General features: G+C 47.5%; 3 non-coding genes across 3 annotated transcripts; 2 read left to right on the forward strand and 1 right to left on the reverse strand.

Annotated features, from left to right (window-relative positions):
- Nucleotides 1-650: 650 nt before the first annotated feature.
- Nucleotides 651-734, forward strand: TRNAL-UAA (transfer RNA leucine (anticodon UAA)). The gene has a single exon. It is a non-coding gene; the product is annotated as a tRNA-Leu (tRNA).
- Nucleotides 735-9,760: 9,026 nt separating this feature from the next.
- On the forward strand, nt 9,761-9,844 carry TRNAL-UAA (transfer RNA leucine (anticodon UAA)). Its single transcript has one exon. It is a non-coding gene; the product is annotated as a tRNA-Leu (tRNA).
- Nucleotides 9,845-19,642: 9,798 nt separating this feature from the next.
- Nucleotides 19,643-19,726, reverse strand: TRNAL-UAA (transfer RNA leucine (anticodon UAA)). The gene has a single exon. It is a non-coding gene; the product is annotated as a tRNA-Leu (tRNA).
- Nucleotides 19,727-22,810: the final 3,084 nt, after the last annotated feature.

Below are 22,810 nucleotides of genomic sequence, written 5' to 3' on the forward strand. Positions count from 1 at the left end.
CGCTGGGTCTCTTGGCAGCAAAACAGCAGTGACGGACGGGGAGATGTCCTCATGAACGTTATCTGCGAGCTCAGCCAGGCGGTCGAGGGTGACGTCACTGGCCGCCGCAAGGACGAGGCGGAAGCGCTGGGGAAGGCGTTGGAGGAAAAGCTCTCGAAGCAACGCTGAGTGGTTGGGGATGTCGTGCTCTCCGAGAAGCTCTCCGAGAAGTATGTGAAAACTGAGTTGAACAATAACCGTCTTTGCCAAAAGTAACCGAGCAGCCACGTCGGTGGCCGGGGCGTGCTTGCAGCCGATCAAAGGTGCTGCTGTCTTCGACGCTGGCCGCTGCTCCCCGGCTGCGAGTGTAAACTGGCGACGTAAGCCTGAGCCCTCGCACAGTACCCCAAATGCGCAAAATTTCTTGCCACACATGCTACCTCTTACTTATCACCCGAGGAAGGAGGGCCACAGCGCGGGCTTACGTCACCCAGTTTACACTCGCAGCCGGGGAGCTGTGGCCAGCGCCTGGGACCGCAGCGCCGCCGCTCGGCTGAGAGCCCGCTCCCGCTGCTGTCGCGGCTGCTCGGTTACTTTTGGCAGAAACGCTACATGTATGCACATACACTTGCACAGAATGAATATATGTTCGTAAAAGCAGTCGCACCGTGGTCAGAATGGCCGAGCGGTCTAAGGCGCCAGATTTAAGCTCTGGTCCTCGTAAGAGGGCGTGGGTTCGAACCCCACTTCTGACAACATTCCTTTTTTAGCTTTGGCTTATTTTGGACCTACAGTGAAGGTTACACGTACGCAGCACTAACATATTTTTATTAAGCAGCACTGCCCTGTTTTTTTTTTTCATTTTTGCTCTGTAGTAGAATACAATTAAAAAATTACAGGACTGCCCTTATGTCTGCTTAAATGTGCACTAAGAGGAATCTGAACTCGTCTTTTTACTGCAGGAACTTGGTCTACACATTCTGAGCATTCTTATAAACTTCGAAATATTTTCCTGTGTATCCGATTTGTATAATTTAAATCGGATTAAACGTCCCGGCTCCCGCCTTTCTTTTTTTAACTCAACGCTGAAGGTAGGAAGAGTCAACCAACGCAAGGAGTGCCGCTCAGCCAGTCCCGTGGCGGCTTGCCGCTGTATCATCGGCTTAGTGATACGTAAACCAAAGTCCACGCGTATTTTTACTTCCGTGGGCCTAGTTTGCTACTATGGTGTCTGCGACTGGAACTATTCAGTCACAGAAACCTAAAAACAAAACAAAAGCAAAAGAGAAATGTCACGCGACTGTCTGAAAAGCACTCCACGCGTTGAATGACTCCTGCTACATTCAGCGTTGGGTTAAAAAACCTGGCCCTCCTTGGCTTTCTTAGTAGCTTTTTGTCGGGGCTCCTCGAGCAGCCGCCACACCGGTGCCGCTCGAATTTGTTTGTTTTTAAAACAAACGTTGCAGGCGAAATTCCAGAGGTGGTTTTGGGGAAAGGAAATGTCGCAGCATCCGTCTCACATATCGGTGGACACAGGAACCGCGCCATAAGGGAAGGAATAAAGGAGGGACTGAGAGAACAAAGGAGGAGGTGCCTTAGTGGAGTGCTCCGAAATAATTTCGACCACCTGGGGACCTTTAACGTGCACTGACATCGCACAGAACACCGGCGCCTTTGCGTTTCGCCTCTATCGAAACGAGGCCGCCGCGGTAAGGTTCGTATAGTAACCGAGCGTCCTAACCACTGTGCCACCACGGCGGGTCTGGTTTAAAAGCCAGGAAATTTTAAAAGTGGTTTAAAAGCCAGTTTAAAAATTTCCTCCACGTGTAGCAGTGTTTTCGTGCAGAAGAGAACCGAGAAAATATCCTATATTTTCTTAGCTCCAGCTTGGTTAAAGCGGATAAAAAAAGCTCAGTACGAAACTAGAGCAGACCTGTACTTCGTTCTGCATTCGATCAAGCGGGAACTGGAAAGCAAGCACGATGTTGTGCCTAAGCCCCGAATTGTTCTTCAACTGAATGATAACGTGCATTATGCCCACTTTTCCTGCTTTTTTGTCACCGCCATTATTCATGATGTTGTCTGGAATAATTGTTGAATATGTTTTTAAGGACCACTAGGCTGTTTCCGTTTTTTTTCTAGACTTCCATGCCTTAGAAAATAAGATTTTTTCCTAATTTCTGTCTATTATTTTTGAGCCGTCCACTCACTAGTGGCGACCTGCGAGATTGTGATGAAAAGAAATGGACAGGAGAGCTAGGATTTCCTTCCGTCAGATCAGACAGACGGGTGCAGTCGTGCAACGATGCTTTGTGCTCCACCGAACAGGATCTGCGCGATCATGTCACAGATGTTGACTCCGAGTGCGAAGCACCTAGCTATGAGGATGAAAATGAAAGGGCTGAAGATGAATCAACTAGTGCGCGGTCAGGCTTGAAAAATCGCTGGAAAGGTCGCTGAAAACAAAATTGCAGCAGAGTAAGCTGCGATTCACAAGAAACAACCGAGCAGCCCGGCAATGTAGACACCAACTATATCTGAACAAGCAGCCAGCGGTGGCTTAATAGAGCCACAACGGCATTCGAGACATGAATGCAAGCACCGCTGGTCGCTAATTATGAACAGCGCCATGCGCATCGGGAAAGACCCGTAGCTTCCCCTTTTTGGAGGGATAATTAGGCGTGCAAGAACTATAACTCGCGCAACACGTGTTACAGTGACGAACAGGAGACATGAAGCAGCTTGCATTGAACCGCGGTATTAGGCTTTGGTAACTCAGGCAGGCGCCCGTGTGCTGTGCGATGTCAGTGCACGTTAAAGATCCCCAGGTGGTCGAAATTATTCCGGAGCCCTCCACTACGGCACCTATTCTTCCTTTCTTTCACAGGCGCCCGTGTGCTGTGCGATGTCAGTGCACATTAAAGATCCCCAGGTGGTCGAAATTATTCCGGAGCCCTCCACTAGGGCACCTATTCTTCCTTTGTTTCACTCCCTCCTTTATCCCTTCCCTTACGGCGCGGTTCAGGTGTCCAAAGATATATGAGACAGATACAGCGCCATTTCCTTTCCCCCAAAACCAATTATATAATTATATATATATATATATAACTCAGGCAGCGTGAAGGTTACTGTTGTATGCCCCGGTACCACTGACACAACGACGAATGCACGCACGCTTCTTTCGCAGTCTTAACAGTCTTTTCCGGTACTACATGTGTGGCATGGAAGGTAAAAGTGGTGCGAAAGCCGAAGGCAGAAACTCAAAACGGGGTATACAAAGGTGCTCGTTGGCTCAGCCGGTTCCCTCCGGGCAGTAAGCGTTAAAGGTGAATCAGCGCTAGACAGGAAGTTGCTTGAACTGGCACGTCGCACTGCGCTACTGTGCATGGCGCTTTCTTTTTGACCATTTAGTTCAGTACCCCTTCGAAAGTGGTAAACAAAGGCTCATTCATTCATTCAGACGATGGTCGAAACTATTGTGCGACCCACCCCTTGTGAGACGTCTCAACAGAGTCAACTTCGAACGATCCCGTATGCGAAATTCAGAGGCTTGTGGCTTCCCCTTCAAGTAAGAAAAATAGTAACGTTGGGTGCACCGGCATCCTGGGCCGCATTATCTTTTGCACATGCTCAAGCGCGCTGAGACGGTGGCCAAGCGTGTGCGTGTGTGTGTGAGGTGTGGGGCGCAGGGCGAGCCGGCTTCAAAAAATGAGACATAGCCGCCTCTCCTGATTTCTTTCCACCCTCTATTGGTCTACCGATATACATCTCCGCTAATACATCTCAGGTATGGACTGACGGACGGACAGAAATCTGTGGACAAAGAGAGATGAAAAAGTAGCCACTAAACGCATTGCTGCATTTAAAAATTGATTTAAACGCGAAATCCTTTCTCTGTTCACTCATTGTCCCTTCATTTCTCATTTTTATTTCCTTTATTTTCTCAAGTTTTCTATTTCTGGTTTATATTTTTATTTCTTGGGTTTTAACTTTCCACTCCTTGTTTTTATTTTTATTTTTAAATTTCGTGTTCTCGTTTGTTTTTATTCAAACTTTGAATTTCTGTTTTTATTAATTTACTTATATATTTCATTTCGTTTGACTGACAGGTGGAGCGGATACATCTTGGACACGTTTCTTCCATACAGGTCTTGAGCCTACTCATAACACAACAAAAACTTCGCCTTAGAAAGCCTGCAAATAATTGGCAGCGGTGACGTCGTTTTCACCGCTTTCCATACGTTTCCTAGGACCGCGGTGTCTAAAGACGTCGTGCAGATTGTTTTCATTAGTCGCCGCCAGGATTCGCGCTTGCACAGATCGGTCACACGAAATAAGCTCAATCGCGCTCAGCGTTGCGAGGAGGAGGCCAAGGTAAAGGACAGGCGGATGCACTCCTGCAGTGCAAATTGTAACCTTACCAAGTATGTGAAAACTGAGTTGAACAATTACCGTCTTTGCCAAAAGTAACCGAGCAGCCACGTCGGTGGCCGGGGCGGGCTTGCAGCCGATCAAAGGTGCTGCTGCCTTCGACGCTGGCCGCTGCTCCCCGGCTGCGAGTGTAAACTGGTGACGTAAGCCTGAGCCCTCACTCAGTACCCCAAATGCGCAAAATTTCTTGCTACACATGCTACCTCTTACTTATCATCCGAGGAAGGAGGGCCACAGCGCGGGCTTACGTCACCCAGTTTACACTCGCAGCCGGGGAGCTGTGGCCAGCGCTTGGGACCGCAGCGCCGCCGCTCGGCTGAGAGCCCGCTCCCGCTGCTATCGCGGCTGCTCGGTTACTTTTGGCAGAAACGCTACATGTATGCACATACACTTGCACAGAATGAATATATGTTCGTAAGAGGAGTCGCACCGTGGTCAGAATGGCCGAGCGGGATTCGACTTCCGGCCACCGAGCGTGACGGACGTGCGATGACGGGCTCCGTTGGAGCAGCTACAGCGGTCATGTCTGGCCGCGGAAACAGGGCTTTTGCCTCGGATGAAGAGTATCAGGTGATTCTGCCTACCCTTCCTACAGGACGTGTTGTGTTGAACACAGTTTTTTTGCACGCTGACGTGCGGGCCCGTCCTTATCGGGTCGAAGATTTCAGGGATGCGCTGGCTCAGCTGATGCTGCTCCCCGAGGTTATCGCCTTGGGGGCGTATCGCATGAGCCATGTATGGGCTGTTACTTTCGCGAGTGCTGAGGCGGTGACGAAAATTCTTTCTGCCGGAGACCAGAAAGTCAAGGACCGCCGCTGTCTCGTCATCGACCCGGCAAACCAGGACGTCCGCGTCAAGCTGCACTGGCTGCTGCACAACGTGCCCGACGAAGACGTGAGGGTAGCCTTTGCTCCGTACGGCAAGGTGAGCGAAGTCTCCAAGGAGCGGTGGCGCGTCCAGGGTGTCGCCAGCAAGGGGTCGACGACACGCTTGGTTTCATTGAAAATGAACCCTGGCGTGAAGCTGGAAGACCTCCCTCACGAAGTCAGGGTTGGCGGTGAGCTGGCTCTCGTGGTTGTACCGGGCAGAGCTCCGCTGTGTCTGCGCTGCCACGGTACTGGGCACATTCGCCGTGAGTGCAAGGTTCCACGATGCGGCGCCTGTCGTCGCTACGGGCACGAAGAAAGCAGCTGCGTACGCACGTACGCGAGTGCTGCCGTCCCAGTCAACACTGACATTTCGTCCGAACTTGTCATGGACGAGGCTGACGCGGAAGACGCTGCAGCAGAGGCAGGGGACAGCGTGGAGAAGGCCCCTGCTGTGCCCCCTACGGAGATATCCACAAGCGTAGAGGAGCCCAGCAGTAAGCGGCAGCAACAGGTAGCGCAGCCTGCAGAAGTCAAGGCGCCAACGGACGAAGTCTTGAGCGGTGGGGCGTCAGCTCCCGTCGTTCCCCAGCATGGTGACAGCATGGAAGTGTCACATGCATCAACCAGCAACCAAGCAGGGAAGCGACCGCACGAGCACAGTGCGAATGGAGAGCCCAAAGTGAGCGAAGGCGACGAGCCGCCGCAGAAGACTGTTGGTGTCAGGCGACCGACGTTGAAACCGCGGCCGAATGTACAGGCCGATCAACGAGCGGCGGCTAAGCCGCCGCCTTAGTTGGAGTGAGTGCCCTGTGAGTGGTTTCTGTGGGCGTGAGATGGCCTTTTTCGGTAACAGACTGCATGGGCTGATTTTCCAGTCCATACGCAAGAGGCACTTGTGCAAGAGACTTTGGATTACCGGCACCGCACCCATCGAGCACCTCAGATTATGCAAGTCACCCGCACCGTCGCCTTGTGTCCCGAGGTATGCACCATATGGCTCCTGTACCTAAACTAGATGGCTTCTACACCTCTTAGAGCGTTGCGCATTGCAACAATTAATGTCAGGGGACTGGCTTCCAAGAAGCGTCAGTACCAGCTAAGCCGGCTGTTCGTTGATAATGACCTAGACATAATAGCCGTACAGGAGACGAAAGTCGAAAGACAGGAACAGGCGGACCTTATGGTGCAGCCTTTTACGGCACGCTACAATGTTTGTGTGTGCCATTCTTCTGGCACATCGGGCGGTTGTGCTGTATTTATTAGGAATTCTCTGGGGATTGTCGAGCAGAATTTAACTGTGTGTCAAACTGGCCGTTTGGTTGTAGTGGATTTTTTTTATTGCAATTTGCTATGGAGAGTCATATGCGTGTATGCTCCTAACAGGGAGAACGAGCGCAAGGAATTTTTTGAGCGCGTTGAACAATATGTGTGCTGTGAGCGGTTAATTGTGCTTTTGGGCGACTTTAACTGCGTTTGTAAAGCAGAGGATAGAATTACACAAAGACTCCTTCGTGACAAAAGTGCGGAATTGTTGAATTCGATTGTGCAAGAAAATGGTTTAGATGATGTTGCTGAAGTTCTTTCGGTAGCGCCGCATTTTACTCACTTCCAGGGTGAAAGTCACGCGAGACTTGACAGAGCGTATGTGTCGCTTGATCTGATTCCTTTGTGCAATAGCTACGAGGTAAAACACATGTCTTTTACCGACCACAGCTTAGTTACGTTTACCCTGGGGAACAAAGACAAGAAATCTCGTTTCTCGTGGGACCTCTGGAAGTTTAACGCACAATTACTCGAGGATGAACGCTTTGACATTAAAGTTAATGAATGCATTAAAGCATTGCTATCAGCAGAGCCTGGGAACTGGGTAATTAGGTGGGAAGATTTCAAAGAACAAGTGAAAATAAACGCGATTGAAAGGGCAAGCATCATATGCCACGATAAACGTGTTAAAGAAAAAGAACTACATTGCCAACTTGACTTGCTCGTAAGCCTGGAAAGTTCCCAGCCGGGAAGATATAAGAAAGAAATAAGAGATACAAAAAGTAAACTTGAGATTATCGAAAAAGACAAGTATACAGCTGCCATGATACGGGCCCGTGCTGAACGTCTCTGGCTTGACCAAGTACCTACTAAACGCTCGCTTAGTGACGAAAAGAAGTACGCGACTCAGAACGAAGTAAGACAAATCAGGTACAGAAACGAGGTAACGAATGATAGCAAAGTGATTCAGTTGGCGTTTGTTGAGCAGTATCGGGAATTGCTTGGGCGGCGACGGCTTGAAGAAGAGGGGTTTGCAAACACGTTCTTGTCTCGTATGCCAAAACTAGGAGACGATATAAAACAAGGGCTGGAGGTACCAATCAGCGTAAGCGAAGTGGGAAGAGCAATCGAAGAGCTGAGTGCCGGAAAATCTCCCGGTCCTGACGGCTTAAGTAGTGAATTTTATAAGAAGTTCAAAGCCGAACTCACCCAAGCTCTCCACTGCGTCTTCACCGAAATTTATGAGACAAAGAAAATGCCACCATCATTTAAAACAGCACACGTGGTTTTAATACCCAAGAGTGAGGACCAGGCTAAACTTCTGTCCGTTGGGGCTTATCGGCCGATAAGCCTAACCAACGTTGACTATAAAGTGTTTATGAAGATTCTTGCCAACAGACTGCAAAAGGTCATAAAGGACCTTGTAGGGCCCCACCAAACGTGCGGTATTAAAGGCCGCACCATTGGAACAAATGTGCACATTGCCAGAACTGTTCTTGAATGCTGCGATGCCTTCGGGGGCCGAGTTGCCATGATACAGCTTGACCTTGCAAAGGCCTTCGATCGAGTGTCGCACGACATTCTTTTCGCCATTCTAGAATATGCCAACGTCGGCTCTGTGATAATACAAGGTGTACAGATGGCGTACGACAACTGTGTTACCCGAATTATAGTGAACAAACAGCTGACTGAACCTGTACCTGTGTGTTCTTCGGTCAGGCAGGGTTGCCCGCTCTCGCCTTTGCTCTTTGCGATCTACCTTGAGCCTTTTCTGTTATCACTGTTGCACAATGATGGGATCTGCGGTTTCACTCTTCTGTCGGCGCAAGTAAAAGTGCTTGCTTACGCTGATGATATTGCTGTTTTTTGCGCGGATCAAGAAAGCGTTAAAGAAGTTGTGAAAGCTGCGGGGGAATATTGCAAAAAGACTGGGTCCGAAATTAACTGGGATAAGTGCATAGGTTTTTGGCACGGTGATTGGGACAGCACACCTGCCGTGTTTGCTAACATGAAATGGACGACCGCCCCTGCGAAGTACTTGGGGGTACCCTTGGAGCACTATAAAAGCAGTACGGAGTTGTGGGGTGAGATAACGCAGAGTGCAAGGAGAAAAGCGGATGGCTGGAAAGGACGTGACCTTTCTGTTTTCGCGCGCGCAAGTGTGTGCAATGTATTTTTAATAGCCAGAATTTGGTATATATTGCAGTTCGTGCTCATTACCCGAGCAAACCTGCAGAAGCTGCATAGAGTGTTTGCTGTCTTTATTTGGAGCTCAAATTGGGAGCGAACAAGTCGAGTTAATCTGTTCCTTCCGGTCAAAAGGGGCGGCCTTGGTCTTTCTAATTTGTTTCTGAAGCAAGTTGTCTCAAGATTTTTGTTTCTACGTGATCAAACCGATCCCTTGTTGCGCACAATGTTGCAGGTGCGCTTAGGCAACGTGTTGCCGGAATTTGTTGTGTCCAGTTACCCGGCCACGAATCGTGCTGTAACAGGTTTTTTGCGTGAAGTTGTGGCAGCCTTTCGCACTTTGAGCGCTCACTTTTCTACACAGTATCTATCTGCTGTACCCAGGAAAAAACTGTACAAAGATTTGCTAGATATATTTATACCTGCTCCCTTATACCGTTCCTTTTGCTGCGGAGGCCCAGGCAAAGATGTGTTAAAGCGAGTTAAGAAGATGCCGGTAAGACCGACTGTCAAATCCTTTTTCTTTAAACTTCATACCGGTACCCTTCCTGTGAAAACATGGCTAAACGATAAAGGCATTTTTGTGCCCTGGACCACCGACTGCATACTCTGCAAAAAACCCGAGACCATCGAACATGTGTTTATCGACTGCTGGGACCCGGTTTTCCACTGGGACATCTTGCAAAGAACATTGAAGAAAGAACTACCTGTAACTCCTTATGGCATCCGGTTTCTACCTGTAGAAAGTGAGGAGGTTCCTTACGACATGTTTATGCTACTGGGCCTCCACAGCATCTGGAAAGCGAGAATGGCGGCCAGGCACGCCGACGCAAATGTGCGACCAGTGAGAGAAAACTTTATAGAAAGTGCAGTTTTCCTGAGAGATGTTCTCCGCAGTCAACCCCAGCCGCCGGACTGGGTGGCAGTTATGGATGAACTGATTAACATGAAAAAGTTTTAACCTATTGTCTCGGCCAAAGTGTGGCTAGAGATTTTTATGTATTGTTTACCGGTAATAAAGAAAAAAAAAAGTCAGAATGGCCGAGCGGTCTAAGGCGCCGGATTTAAGCTCTGGTCCTCGTAAGAGGGCGTGGGTTCGAACCCCACTTCTGACAACTTTCTTTTTTTAGCTTTGGCTTATTTTGGACCTACAGTGAACGTTACACGTACGCAGCACTAACATATATTTATTAGGCAGCACTGTCCTGTTTTTTTTTCATTTTTTGCTCTGTAGTCGGATAGAATGAAAAAAATTACAGGACTGCACTTATGTCTGCTTAAATGTGAACTAAGAGGAATCTGAATTCGTCTTTTTACTGCAGGAACTCGGTCTACACGTTCTGAGCATTCTTATAAACTTCGAAATATTTTCCTGTGTATCCGATTTCTCAATTTAAACCGGATTAAACGTCCCGGCTCCCGCCTTTCTTTTTTAACTCAACGCTGAAGGTAGGAAGAGTCAACCAACGCAAGGAGTGCCGCTCAGCCAGTCCCGTGGCGGCTTGCCGCTGTATCATCGGCTTAGTGATACGTAAACCAGAGTCCACGCGTATTTTTACTTCCGTGGGCCTAGTTTGCTGCTATGGTGTCTGCGACTGGAACTATTCAGTCACAGAAACATAAAAACAAAACAAAAGCGAAAGAGAAATGTCACGCGACTGTCTGAAAGGCACTCCATGCGTTGAATGACTCCTGCTACCTTCAGCGTTGGTTTAAAAAACCTGGCCCTCCTTAGTTTTCTTAGTAGCTTTTTGTCGGGCGTCCTCGAGCAGCCGCCAACCCGGTGCCGCTCGAATTTGTTTGTTTTTAAAACAAACGTTGGAGGCGAAATTCTAGAGGTGGTTTTGGGGAAAGAAAATGTCGCAGCATCCGCCTCACATATCGGTGGACACAGGAACCGCGCCATAACGGAAGGAATAAAGGAGGGACTGAGAGAACAAAGGAAGAGGTGCCTTAGTGGAGTGCTCCGAAATTTCGACCACCTGGGGACCTTTAACGTGCACTGACATCGCACAGCACACCGGCGCCTTTGCGTTTCGCCTCTATCGAAACGAGGCCGCCGCGGTAAGGTTCGTTTAGTAACCGAGCGTCCTAACCACTGAGCCACCACGGCGGGTCTGGTTTAAAAGCCAGGAAATTTTAAAAGTGGTTTAAAAGCCAGTTTCAAAATTTCATCCACGTGTAGCAGTGTTTTCGTGCAGAAGAGAACCGAGAAAATATCTTATATTTTCTTAGCTCCAGCTTGGTTAAAGCGGATAAAAAAAGCTCAGTACGAAACTAGAGGAGACCTGTACTTCGTTCCTCATTCGTTCAAGCGGGAACTGGAAAGCAAGCACGATGTTGTGGCTAAGCCCCGAATTGTTCTTCAACTGAATGATAACGTGCATTATGCCCACTTTTCCTGCTTTTTTGTCACCGCCATTATTCATGATGTTGTCTGGAATAATTGTTGATTATGTTTTTAAGGACCACTAGGCTGTTACCGTTTTTTTCTAGACTTCCATGCCTTAGAAAATAAGATTTTTTCCTAATTTCTGTCTATTATTTTTGAGCCGTCCACTCACTAGTGGCGACCTGCGAGATTGTGATGAAAAGAAATGGACAGGAGAGCTAGGATTTCCTTCCGTCAGATCAGACAGACGGGTGCAGTCGTGCAACGATGCTTTGTGCTCCACCGAACAGGATCTGCGCGATCATGTCACAGATGTTGACTCCGAGTGCGAAGCACCTAGCTATGAGGATGAACATGAAAGGGCTGAAGATGAATCAACTACTGCGCGGTCAGGCTTGAAAAATCGCTGGAAAGGTCGCTGAAAACATAATTGCAGCAGAGTAAGCTGCGATTCACAAGAAACAACCGAGCAGCCCCGCAATGTAGACACCAACTATATCTGAACAAGCAGCCAGCGGTGGCTTAATAGAGCCACAACGGCATTCGAGACATGAATGCAAGCACCGCTGGTCGCTAATTATGAACAGCGCCATGCGCATCGGGAAAGACCCGTAGCTTCCCCTTTTTGGAGGGATAATTAGGCGTGCAAGAACTATAACTCGCGCAACACGTGCTACAGTGACGAACAGGAGACATGAAGCAGCTTCCATTGAACCGCGCTATTAGGCTTTGGTAACTCAGGCAGCGTGAAGGTTACTGTTGTATGCTCCGGTACCGCTGACACAACGACGAATGCACGCACGCTTCTTTCGCAGTCTTAACAGTCTTTTCCGGTACTACATGTGTGGCATGGAAGGTAGAAGTGGTGCGAAGGCCGAAGGCAGAAACTCAAAACGGGGTATACAAAGGTGCTCGTTGGCTCAGCCGGTTCCCTCCGGGCAGTAAGCGTTAAAGATGAATCAGCGCTAGACAGGAAGTTGCTTGAACTGGCACGTCGCACTGCGCTACTGTGCATGGCGCTTTCTTTTTGACCATTTAGTTCAGTACCAATTCGAAAGTGGTAAACAAAGGCTCATTCATTCATTCAGACGATGGTCGAAACTATTGTGCGACCCACTCCTTGTGAGACGTCTCAACGGTGTCAACTTCGAACGATCCCGTATGCGAAATTCAGAGGCTTGTGGCTTCCCCTTCAAGTAAGAAAAATAGTAACGTTGGGTGCACCGGCATCCTGTGCCGCATTATCTTTTGCACATGCTCAAGCGCGCTGTCTAACGGCTATGCAAAACCTTCCTGTATATTGTTTTTAGAAGCTTTGAAAAGGTAATTTTTCTTAAACCGCGCCGTATATTGATAATATATTTCAATAATCTTAAATGCTGACATGTAGAGCGAGGAAAGGCACCCATTTCTGAAGTAAGGGTGCTGCAAACTGTACCACATAAAACGAACATGCTCTCCCTTAAAGGAAAAGCTCGAGAATATACCATTACATCGTTCTATCGTTACTGTCAAACAGGCTTAATTAAGAAGCATTTCATCAGTGACTGTACATTTATTTCCCCTTAAACACTCCTGTAAAATAACGGGGAATAACGGAGGTGAGAATTCAAGGATGCGTCCATCTCTCAGAAACATGATTAGAAGAGTCTCAAATATCTTGGTTCTCTGAGGAATTAAGATATGCCATTTATACCTTTGCAGTTTGCATTCACGTGAAAAAGTGCTGCGACTCAACAACCAGAAACCCAGTATATTTTCGTTCTTCGCCCTAGACCTGCTGCATCGGAGGCAATAACACGCTGTTGTCCATACCGGTTTTCCAAACACGAGCACGCGCCAAAAAGACGTTATGCTATGCAGCATTATAATTATTTGAAAAGTGCACCACATACTATTCGATGGGAGATGTGTCGCGCATGGACAAACTAGTAAGGTTTCGGTTTTGTTTTTCGCGAAAGTAATAAGGTTTTTAAAGCGCGAGTGGAGAATTTATGCTTTAAAAAAATGACACTTTGTGGTCTTGGATGCTACAGCAAGCTACACTTGGCAAGAGTGCAACCAATATAGACATGACCGTAAAATTGGTTTATATTTCACTTTTTACCCATTTTGCCCGGTGGCGGCGGAAAATCATCCGGGCAGCAAACTGTGGGCACCGGTCGGTCGGCGTCGGCGGCGTTTTCTCTCGTAGATTACATTTTGATTGAAATTTAACTTAATCGGCCACTTACGGTAAGTCTACACGATTATTTTTATTCATTTGGTCTCCTTAGCCACTCTAAGCAGTACTGTGTGTGCAGAGCAGATTATGTGCGCAGCGACAAACTTGCTATCCACATTGAGTGAGGCATAATTATGCACAAACCAGCACAAAGGCAGAGACGGTTACATGATGCTCGCAGTTACCGTCACCACTGCCAAGTGAGGTCCCAGTGCAAGGAATCTTCTTCTATAGCCCACAGTGAACCGATGATTGTGGTGGTAGTGGTTTTATTAAAAATAGTAAAAAGGAAGGAAAATATTTTTGCTGGCACCGGCATCTGCCATCGATACTGAAGCACCTGAGCTGGGGCAGCGGAAATAAAGCATAGCAGGCAGAATAGAGAAATGAAATGAAAGAGGTGAGGGGACAGGAACAGAGGATAGGGGAGAAGTAATATGTGCAAACTATTTACACAATAAGAAATGTGTCCAGGTTGTGCGCGTGATTAGTTCATTTTAGAGGAATTAAACCACACACACGCACCGCACTGTGTTAGTTACAACTAGAGTGGGGCGTCCAGTTATTAATCGTTCAAGGTAGAACTCGCGGAGCGTTCGGTCACTGCGTGTAACTGTGTAACCACCTGACGGAGAACAGACGGGACGTCAAGCCCGTGTGTTCGAGGAATGCACAGAGGCTCACCAAAGTTCGCTCACGAGTGCGCGCACCGCCCTGCGGCAACAATAGCGTCTTGATGAAGTCTGGTAGTATGCCCTGCGCCCTATAGGCCGTGAGCATATCGCGACGAGCATCGGCGAACGCGGCACAGTGAAGAAGCAGGTGTTCTAGTGTTTCCACTGCACAGCATCCGTCACACACATCACTCGTCGCGATTCCGTGACGCACCCGTCGTTCCCCGCGCCACACGCAGCCAATGCGTGCGCGGAGGATCATTGCACGTTGTGACAGTGTAAGTGTGCGACAAGCCGGTGACACTGTCGATGCACTCACCTCCCGCGATGCGTGGGTCGGGGTGCTGCTTTCGGAGATGGTCGTGGATGGCCGCACGCACGTCCTCCAGCGCAAGGGGTCCTCCAGCGCAAAGACACCGCTTTGTGGTGTCTCCCCTCGAGTCCGTGTTTGTCTTTGCACTGTGAATGAAAGCAAGGGGTAGATCGCTGGCAGGTAGTTTGTGTGCAGCGGTCGCGAGGTTGTCAGCTCCTTCGTTGCCGGCGATGCCGCAGTGACCGTGCACCCACTGTCCACGCACGGCACAACCTCTCTGCTCGAGCGAATTGCCCGCTCTAGTGGGGTACCGCGGCCGTTAGACTGCAGGCGGCTGAGGGCGGCGCCGGAGTCGCACAGCAGAGCACTCCTGGGTGGCGAGGGCCGAGGGTGAGCAGCAGGTCCAGCCCGAGCCGGATCCCCATCAACTCCGCCGTGGTGGAGGAGCCCAGGAAGACTGCGTGTTGCTGACTGTGCAGTCGCAGGGCGGGGTTGGTAGCCGCAGCAGCAAGGGAGCAGCTGTCGCGGACCACTGAGCTGTCGGTGTACACTAGAAGATGGTGCTGGAACTCCTCGTGTATGACGACTCTGGCCAGCTGCTGCACAGCACAGAGGGGTGTGCTCCGCTTTCCCGCAATGCTGATGATCTCTCGCTGCACCTCCGAAGATGCTGTGCCGGATTTCCGGGTGACACCGACGACCACGCTTTTCTGGTCTGTTGCTCGAGACTACCGTCCGTCTTCAGGGCACGTGCGATGGCCAGTGAGATGTACGGCTGCACAGTGGGTAATCTGCACAAAGGCAGAGACAGTTATGTGATGCTCGCAGTTATGGTCGCTACTTTGCAGTGGTGACGATAACTTGACGTAGCTTTACATAACATAACTGACAACTTGGCATATTGAGCACCTGAAGAACACGACAACCACTGAGCCATCGCGCCTGATTCATAATTTCAGTAAATATGCCTGACAAATTCTAAGTGGCGTTCATAAAACATTGTAACTAATACCCACATTCAGTGCAGTACCCTACCTTTACACTAAGTACCTACTGCCAATATTGACCTCTGTATGCATTCTCTTTACATTAATTGGAATAGAATACTTAGAAAACTGGTGCCACTTATCATCATTGACTCGCTACGAGCTGTTGAGAATGCTGCCCCATAAAATGTACATTCAGTGCTCCTTGGAAAAGGATCCCAGCTGGAGAATATTCAAGCATTTATTCTTATACCCGCTATTGAACAAGCGCTTCAATATACCATGCATGAAGCCTGGTACCTACGCCGATACTCAAACGCGCACAAGCCATGCGAACCCTAACAGGCAGACTGCGAAGCAGTTCACCACGGTTTTGCGCCCACAACTTGAAACACTATGACGAAACAGCATGCTCATACACCAGCGTGCGCTCTTGGGAGCAAGCGGGTTACAGCGCTTCCATGCCGTGCTCATTATCCAGAAAAACTCAAAGAGCACATAGTCGCTGCAGCAGCGCCATTTCAGAACGAGCCGTGAGCTTCAGACAACAAGCTCATTATTGTAAGGATGAAATGCCATCTCAAATTCATTTAAGTCTTTACTTCAAGTGCAGCCCGTACAGAGCAGTAAAAAGGAGATTCTTGCATGCAGGTACCCTAAACTAACGCTTATAGAAAAATCAACGAAAGCAACGAACACGCTCAAAGTAAGAATTATTTCATTGAAACAATTAACGTGTTCATCAAAAAGCGCAGCCATAATTAAACAGCGCGAGCAGAATTGCATTCGTGGCGCAAATAAGCGCCAAGTTACATTGGCGCTTTTGTAATGTAGCAGTCTGAGATCAGAAACGCATACTCTGCCTCTCGCACAATTGGTACTAGAGAAATTTGTGCACGCGTAAGCGGAGTTCATGAACGAGCCTCTCGAAACGAAATGTAAGCCATCTCTTGTCGAGGCGACATTTAGTCAGCTTACGAAATTAATTGTCCGGAGGCAAGCGGCGGCGGCCAGCGGCTCGGATAACAGGAATGGACGAATCCATACGTGTGGAACGAAAGGGGAGACGGGATGCAGCACGTAGGTTCTTCGCGGTGTTTGTACACGCTCGCCATTTGCGCCGCAACCACTTTCTTTTTCAACCATCACTCTTTCAACCATCATTAGCATTCCTCCACCGCCGCTTCACTAGAACTTTGACAAACGCCTCGAGCTCTTGTCAATAGCGTTACAAAACATATTTGGTGAAACGTCGCTGCCCACGACGCGCACCGATTGAGCGGCTGTAACAAACAAGCAATTAATGCACACCTTTCAATGAACAGCACTCCATGGTCCCGACAGGCGATAACACAAAGAATAAAAAATAAATGTAATCCACCTCAGAACTTGATTGTGCGTTTCCACAGATGCCAAGTAAATCGTGCTCACACGGCTCTAACTAACGCATAGTTTCATTCCGTCCTTCACTCAAGGGCTAAGCGATATTTCTGGCTGTGCACCTACCTTTCAACACGGAAAAGCCAGTAGACAGCTCGCGAGGAGGGCTTACCGTCCCGGGTTTCGCACCGACTAACTTTCCACGCGTTGGGAAAGACAGCGGCACAGACGTAAGGGCATTATTCGTGAACATTGCGGCTGCCGCTGCTCGCACAAACGGGCTTACAAACGCCGCTTACAAACGTGGATAGGAAGTTTGTCGCAGCGCACATAATCTGCTCTGCACACACAGCACTGCTTACAGTGGCTAAGGAGAACAAATGAATAAAAATATTCGTGTAGACTTACCGTAAGTGGCCGATTAAGTTGAATTTCAATCAAAATGTAATCTACGAGAGAAAACGCCGCGGACGCCGACCCACCGGTGCCCACAGTTGTTTGCTGCCCGGATGATTTTCCGCCGCCTCCGGGCAAAATAGGTAAAAAGTTAAATATAAACCAATTTTACGGTCATGTCTATATTGGTTGTACTCTCGCCAAGTGTAGCTTGCTGTAGCACCCAAAACCACAAAGTGCCATTTTTTTAAAGCATAAATTCTCCACTCGCGCTTTAAAAACCTTATTACTTTCGCGAAAACCAAAACCGATACCTTACTACTTTGTCCATGCGCGCCGCATCTCCCAACGAATAGTATGTGGCGCCCTTTTCAAATAATTATAATGCTGCATAGAGTAACGTCTTTTTGGCGCGTGCTCGTGTTTGGAAAACCGGTATGGACAACAGCGTGTTATTGCCTCCGATGCAGCAGGTCTAGGGCGAAGAACGAAAATATACTGGGTTTCTGGTTGTTGAGTCGCAGCACTTTTTCACGTGAATGCAAACTGCAAAGGTATAAATGGCATATCTTAATTCCTCAGAGAACCAAGATATTTGATACTCTTCTAATCATGTTTCTGAGAGATGGACACACCCTTGAATTCTCACCCCCGTTATTCCCCGTTATTTTACAGGAGGGTTTAAGCAGAAATAAATGAACAGTCACTGATGAAATGCTTCTAAATTAAGCGTGTCTGACAGTAACGATAGAACGATGTAATGGTATATTCTCGAGCGATTCCTTTAAGGGAGAGCATGTTCGTTTTAAGTGGTACAGTTTGCAGCACCCTTACTTCAGAAATGGGTGCCTTTCCTCGCTCTACCTGTCAGCAACAAATATTATTGAATTATATTATCAATATACGGCGCGGTTTAAGAAAAATTAGCTTTTCAAAGCTTCTAAAAACAATATACAGGAAGGTATTGCATAGCCGTTAGACAACATTTTTTTTATTCCTGAAATAGCAAAAGGAAGCGGAGGACTCTGAAAATGGTTACGGTCACCCGATGCAGTTTGGTTCGTGGGGGTTTAACGTCCCAACCCAACTCAGGGAATGAGGGACGCCGTAGTGAAGAGCTCCGGAAATTTCGACCGCCTGGGGTTTTTTAACGCGCATTGACATCGCACACTACACGGGCCTCAGGAATTTCACATACATCGAAATTCGACCGCCGCGGCTGGCATCGAAACCGCGTCTTTCGGGTCTGCAGCCGAGTGCCATAACCACTCAACCACCGCGGTGGCCCGATGCAGTTCTACTCAGCATGCAGTGCGAAAAGAAAAGAATATTTTATGGACTTAGTCGAAAGCCAGTGTATACATTGTTAGATAAAATTGGGATTGTTATAAACAATAGACAATAGGTCTATAGACAATAGTCTATATGCAGTCTAAAGATTGTCAATAGACGATAGGAAATTTTGGCGGTAAAAGATTTTGGTCTATATATTGTCTATTGGCCGTCTATATCCAAATGGCTGCTAAGCCGGTTATAGACTTTAATCTATAGGTGGTTTATAAATTGTCTATAGACAAAAGGAAATTATGGCGGTTATAGGCTTTTGTCAATAGATGGTCTAAAAATTGTCTATGGACACAAAAGGAAATAAGGCAGGTATAGACTTTAGTCTATAGATAATCTATTGACCGTGTATAGACAAAGAAAACTTGTCTGTTATACACTTTTGTCTACAGATATTCTATTGACCATCTGTAGGCAGGAGAAAATTAAGTCGGTTATATACTTTAGTCTATAGATAGTCCATGGACCACCTATAGATAGAAGGAAATTAGAGCTGTTATAGACTTTAGTCTATAGACAATCTATTGACTGTATATAGACAAAGGAAAATTGTCTGTTATGGACTTCAGTTTTTAGATGATTTATAGACAGTCTATGACAAAAGGAAATAAGGAGGTTATATACTTTAGTCTATAGATAAATAGAAAAAGGAAAATTGTCTTTTATAGACTTTAGTCTAGAGATAGTCTATGGACCATCTATAGACAGAAGGAAATTGCCAAGGTTATAGACTTCAGCAGTCTACGGACCATCTATAGACAAAAGGAAATGAGGGCGGTTATAGACTTTAGTCTATAGATTCTCTATAGCCTGTATATTGAAAAAAAAAAGTCTAAAGGGCGGCTATTGAGTCTATAAAAAGTCTATAGACCATTTTGCATAAGGGCGGTACTTATACAATCTTTTCTGCTGCCCCCAATCTCCTCTTTAGTTGTCTGTAACTCTTCATTAGCAGTTAGTGTTGTCATTAATGTCGAAGGAGTGGAGAGCCTGCGTTTCAACTTTGGACGAGGATGGGTACCTTATGAAACGCTGTCGCGGAATCCAGAAGCAAGGGATCAATTTTTCCACAAAACATAAACGGCAAGACGGAGATCATTTAATCAAAACATCGTATATCTCACATAAAACTACTACGTTGAAACCCACGCTGATGGAGGAGAAAAAATGTTCTTGCCCAGTTTGGCAAAAGAGAAAAAAATACTGTCAGAAGTGGGGTTCGAACCCACGCCCTCTTCCGAGGACCAGAGCTTAAATCTGGCGCCTTAGACCGCTCGGCCATTCTGACCACCACGCATTCGCTTTTACGAATATATATTTACTCTGCGAATGTGCGTTTGCATAAATGTAGCGTCTCTTCCAAAAGGAACCGAGCAGCCGCGAAGGCAGCGGGAGCGGGCTCTCAGCCGAGCGGCGGTGCTGCGGTCCCAGACGCCGGCCACAGCACCCCGGCTGCGAGTGTAAACAGGGCGACGTAATCCCGCGCTCTCGCTCTCCTTCCTCGGATAAGAAGTAAGCAGGTAGCATGTGAATGAAATATGTTTTTTTAGGGAAAGGAAATGGCGCAGTATCTTCCTCACATATCGGCGAACTCCTTAACCGCGCCGTAACGGAAGGGACAATGGAGAGATTGAAAGAAGAAAGGAAGAAAGAGGGGCCTTTGTGGAGGGCTCCGGAATAATTTCGTAGCGACGAATTTCGAACTTCGGCGTGCTGTCATAATGCACGAGGTGAGGCTTACGTTAGTCGTAATTTTTTAATTGTATCTGACTGCAGAGGAAAGAAAAAATTGATGTCGGTTTAGATTTGGCTAACCCTGGTCGAAAGGAAAAAGCTCCATCTCCCTAGCTACGTTTGTGGTCCAGCGTCTGGAGGTCTCCACGCAGGCGTCGCATCGAACACACCAAGCGTTAGGCTGAATGCACCAAAGTGCTCCGACGTTTTATGCAGAACCGAATTTGATGCCCAGCTCAGTGCGCATGTGAATCCAGCGGACGCTTCCCGCTCCACTCAGTCAAGGTGTGTGACGTCACGGAGGAAGTAGGCAGCACACTTGGGATGCCTCCTTCCCTCCTCTCTGAAACGCGGGGACGGAGCGCACATCTGCCGCTCTCCATGACACGCGTGGCGTTGATCACACCTAGCATTCCGCTGAACGCAACAACGGTACCGGCGTATAATAATAATAATAATAATAATAATAATAATAATAATAATAATAATAATAATAATAATAATAATAATATTAATAATAATAATAATAATGATGATAATAATAATAATGTTAATAATAATAATAATAATAATAATAATAAAATTATAGGTTTTGGCGGAAAGGAAATGGCGCAGTATCTATCTGATATTTCATTGGACACCTGAAGGGAACGGATAAAGGAGGGAGTCAAAGAAGAAAGGAATAAAGAGATGCGACAGTGGAGGGCTCCGGAATAATTTCGACCACCTGGGGATCTTTAGCGTGCACTGACATCGCACAGCACGCGGGCGCGTTAGCGTATTCCCTCCATAAAAACGCAGCTGCAGCGGTTGGGCTCGAAACCGGGAACTCGGGCGTTTTATAATAATAATAATAATATTAATAATAATAATATAGGTTTTGGGGAAAGGAAATGGCGCCGTATCTGTCTCATATTTCATTGGACACCTGAAGGGAACGGATAAAGGAGGGAGTCAAAGAAGAAAGGAATAAAGAGATGCGACAGTGGAGGGCTCCGGAATAATTTCGACTACCTGGGGATCTTTAACGTGCACTGACATCGCACAGCACGCGGGCGCATTAGCGTTCTCCCTCCATAAAAACGCAGCTGCAGCGGTCGGGTTCGAAACCGGGAACTCGGGCGTTTTATAATAATAATAATAATAATAATAATAATAATAATAATAATAATAATAATAATAATAATAATAATAATAATAATAATAATAATAATAATAATAATAATAATAATAATAATAATTGGTTTTGGGGGAAAGGAAATGGCGCAGTATCTGTCTCATATATCGTTGGACACCTGAACCGCGCTGTAAGGAAAGGGATAAAGGAGGGAGCGAAAGAAGAAAGAGGTGTCTTCGTGGAGGGCTCCGGAATAATTTCGACCACCTGGGGATCTTTAACGTGCACTGACATCGCACAGCACACGGGCGCCTTTTCTCCTCCTCCATAAAAACGCAGCCACCGCAGTCGGGTTCGAAACCAGGAACTCGGGCGTTTTAATATTAATAATAATAATAATTGTTTTTTGGGGGAAGGAAATGGCGCAGTATCTGTCTCATATATCGTTGGACACCTGAACCGCGCCGTGAAGGAAGGGATAAAGGAGGGAGTGAAAGAAGAAAGGAAGAATAGGTGCCTTAGTGGAGGGCTCGGGAATAATTTCGACCACCTGGGGATCTTTAACGTGCACTGACATCGCACCGCACACGGGCGCCTTAGCGTTTTTCCTCCATAAAAACGCAACCGCCACGGTCGGGTTCGAACCCGGGAACTCCGGATAAGTAGTCGAGCGCCCTAACCACTGAGCCACCGCGGAGGGTCGGGTGTTTAATGCAGAACCCACTTTCATGATGAGAGCATGCGATGAAGGCAGACGCTTTCCCGCTTAACCGGAGGTCCATGCCAAGGTCAAAAGCCATAGGTGAAAGTAGAGATGTTTGGTGTAACAGCCGCTGGTGTCGCTGCTGTAGCTGACGTTATGCGTCGAACCTGACTACCACCCGTTATGCTCATGGTTTGAACTCTAGCTACACTCAAGGTCAAACTTGCGACCACGCTGACCTCTAGCCACATTCAAAGCAAACTTGCGGCCCGGCTGAAATCTCGAAAATCTGGCGTAGTGAATCTTTTCGCTTCAAAAGAAACAGGGCAGTGCTGCTTAATTAAAAAGTGTGTTAGTGCTGCCTACATACAACGTTCACAACAGGTCCAAAGGGAGCAAAAGGTATAGAAGCATTGTCAGAAGTGGGGTTCAAACCCACGTCCTCTTTTGAGGACCAGAGCTCTTGCGACCCTCTTGCGAGGACCAGAGAGAGACCAATAACGTCACATGCTCATCAGCCACAGGTCTTTATCATTTTCTTCGCGATGACGCCCGACTTATCTCGATTGATTGCGGCTGCGCGCAATTGCTTCCACATTGTTTGACTGTTGTAGCTGCTTTGGTGGCTTATATCGATGACGTCATCAGATTCATTGAGAGCAATAGTTTCACACTTTTCTGGGTACATCCCTGTTGGCGAGTCATGAGACTATAAAAGCTTTCGCCCTTAAATCTTGAAGCCCGGTAAGGAAGACGTGCGGCCTGAGACAGCAGCACTAAAGCGCAGCGCACTCACATTAAGCTTGGCTTCCCGGCAC

The sequence above is a fragment of the Amblyomma americanum genome, chromosome 1 (genome assembly GCF_052857255.1).
Source record: "Amblyomma americanum isolate KBUSLIRL-KWMA chromosome 1, ASM5285725v1, whole genome shotgun sequence".
Lineage (NCBI taxonomy): Eukaryota > Metazoa > Arthropoda > Arachnida > Ixodida > Ixodidae > Amblyomma > Amblyomma americanum.